The sequence below is a fragment of the Musa acuminata genome, unplaced genomic scaffold (assembly GCF_036884655.1).
Source record: "Musa acuminata AAA Group cultivar baxijiao unplaced genomic scaffold, Cavendish_Baxijiao_AAA HiC_scaffold_202, whole genome shotgun sequence".
NCBI classification, from domain to species: Eukaryota; Viridiplantae; Streptophyta; class Magnoliopsida; order Zingiberales; family Musaceae; genus Musa; species Musa acuminata.
In genome coordinates, this window is record NW_027020472.1 from 55,001 (window position 1) to 58,080 (window position 3,080).

Here is a 3,080-nt window from a genome sequence, read left to right on the forward strand (position 1 = left end):
GGGCTGGATGGGGCTTTCGTATAGCAGGGACGGTGCTGCCTCTCGCTTCGCTCGCTGTCCGCCGCTCGCCGCTCGCTCGTGCAGCCAAAAATGGCCAGTTTTGGCCCGTTTTTGGGCCGTTTTGGCCAGTTTTTGGCCTGTTCTTGCATTGCGCGGTGACCGTCGAGAGCGGAGCAAAACGTCAGCCATCTCAGCACCCTGGAACCCCCCGGGTGGCACAGGGCTGGATGGGGCTTTCGTATAGCAGGGACGGTGCTGCCTCTCGCTTCGCTCGCTGTCCGCCGCTCGCCGCTCGCTCGTGCAGCCAAAAATGGCCAGTTTTGGCCCGTTTTTGGGCCGTTTTGGCCAGTTTTTGGCCTGTTCTTGCATTGCGCGGTGACCGTCGAGAGCGGAGCAAAACGTCAGCCATCTCAGCACCCTGGAACCCCCCGGGTGGCACAGGGCTGGATGGGGCTTTCGTATAGCAGGGACGGTGCTGCCTCTCGCTTCGCTCGCTGTCCGCCGCTCGCCGCTCGCTCGTGCAGCCAAAAATGGCCAGTTTTGGCCCGTTTTTGGGCCGTTTTGGCCAGTTTTTGGCCTGTTCTTGCATTGCGCGGTGACCGTCGAGAGCGGAGCAAAACGTCAGCCATCTCAGCACCCTGGAACCCCCCGGGTGGCACAGGGCTGGATGGGGCTTTCGTATAGCAGGGACGGTGCTGCCTCTCGCTTCGCTCGCTGTCCGCCGCTCGCCGCTCGCTCGTGCAGCCAAAAATGGCCAGTTTTGGCCCGTTTTTGGGCCGTTTTGGCCAGTTTTTGGCCTGTTCTTGCATTGCGCGGTGACCGTCGAGAGCGGAGCAAAACGTCAGCCATCTCAGCACCCTGGAACCCCCCGGGTGGCACAGGGCTGGATGGGGCTTTCGTATAGCAGGGACGGTGCTGCCTCTCGCTTCGCTCGCTGTCCGCCGCTCGCCGCTCGCTCGTGCAGCCAAAAATGGCCAGTTTTGGCCCGTTTTTGGGCCGTTTTGGCCAGTTTTTGGCCTGTTCTTGCATTGCGCGGTGACCGTCGAGAGCGGAGCAAAACGTCAGCCATCTCAGCACCCTGGAACCCCCCGGGTGGCACAGGGCTGGATGGGGCTTTCGTATAGCAGGGACGGTGCTGCCTCTCGCTTCGCTCGCTGTCCGCCGCTCGCCGCTCGCTCGTGCAGCCAAAAATGGCCAGTTTTGGCCCGTTTTTGGGCCGTTTTGGCCAGTTTTTGGCCTGTTCTTGCATTGCGCGGTGACCGTCGAGAGCGGAGCAAAACGTCAGCCATCTCAGCACCCTGGAACCCCCCGGGTGGCACAGGGCTGGATGGGGCTTTCGTATAGCAGGGACGGTGCTGCCTCTCGCTTCGCTCGCTGTCCGCCGCTCGCCGCTCGCTCGTGCAGCCAAAAATGGCCAGTTTTGGCCCGTTTTTGGGCCGTTTTGGCCAGTTTTTGGCCTGTTCTTGCATTGCGCGGTGACCGTCGAGAGCGGAGCAAAACGTCAGCCATCTCAGCACCCTGGAACCCCCCGGGTGGCACAGGGCTGGATGGGGCTTTCGTATAGCAGGGACGGTGCTGCCTCTCGCTTCGCTCGCTGTCCGCCGCTCGCCGCTCGCTCGTGCAGCCAAAAATGGCCAGTTTTGGCCCGTTTTTGGGCCGTTTTGGCCAGTTTTTGGCCTGTTCTTGCATTGCGCGGTGACCGTCGAGAGCGGAGCAAAACGTCAGCCATCTCAGCACCCTGGAACCCCCCGGGTGGCACAGGGCTGGATGGGGCTTTCGTATAGCAGGGACGGTGCTGCCTCTCGCTTCGCTCGCTGTCCGCCGCTCGCCGCTCGCTCGCGCAGCCAAAAATGGCCAGTTTTGGCCCGTTTTTGGGCCGTTTTGGCCAGTTTTTGGCCTGTTCTTGCATTGCGCGGTGACCGTCGAGAGCGGAGCAAAACGTCAGCCATCTCAGCACCCTGGAACCCCCCGGGTGGCACAGGGCTGGATGGGGCTTTCGTATAGCAGGGACGGTGCTGCCTCTCGCTTCGCTCGCTGTCCGCCGCTCGCCGCTCGCTCGTGCAGCCAAAAATGGCCAGTTTTGGCCCGTTTTTGGGCCGTTTTGGCCAGTTTTTGGCCTGTTCTTGCATTGCGCGGTGACCGTCGAGAGCGGAGCAAAACGTCAGCCATCTCAGCACCCTGGAACCCCCCCCGGGTGGCACAGGGCTGGATGGGGCTTTCGTATAGCAGGGACGGTGCTGCCTCTCGCTTCGCTCGCTGTCCGCCGCTCGCCGCTCGCTCGTGCAGCCAAAAATGGCCAGTTTTGGCCCGTTTTTGGGCCGTTTTGGCCAGTTTTTGGCCTGTTCTTGCATTGCGCGGTGACCGTCGAGAGCGGAGCAAAACGTCAGCCATCTCAGCACCCTGGAACCCCCCGGGTGGCACAGGGCTGGATGGGGCTTTCGTATAGCAGGGACGGTGCTGCCTCTCGCTTCGCTCGCTGTCCGCCGCTCGCCGCTCGCTCGTGCAGCCAAAAATGGCCAGTTTTGGCCCGTTTTTGGGCCGTTTTGGCCAGTTTTTGGCCTGTTCTTGCATTGCGCGGTGACCGTCGAGAGCGGAGCAAAACGTCAGCCATCTCAGCACCCTGGAACCCCCCGGGTGGCACAGGGCTGGATGGGGCTTTCGTATAGCAGGGACGGTGCTGCCTCTCGCTTCGCTCGCTGTCCGCCGCTCGCCGCTCGCTCGCGCAGCCAAAAATGGCCAGTTTTGGCCCGTTTTTGGGCCGTTTTGGCCAGTTTTTGGCCTGTTCTTGCATTGCGCGGTGACCGTCGAGAGCGGAGCAAAACGTCAGCCATCTCAGCACCCTGGAACCCCCCGGGTGGCACAGGGCTGGATGGGGCTTTCGTATAGCAGGGACGGTGCTGCCTCTCGCTTCGCTCGCTGTCCGCCGCTCGCCGCTCGCTCGTGCAGCCAAAAATGGCCAGTTTTGGCCCGTTTTTGGGCCGTTTTGGCCAGTTTTTGGCCTGTTCTTGCATTGCGCGGTGACCGTCGAGAGCGGAGCAAAACGTCAGCCATCTCAGCACCCTGGAACCCCCCGGGTGGCA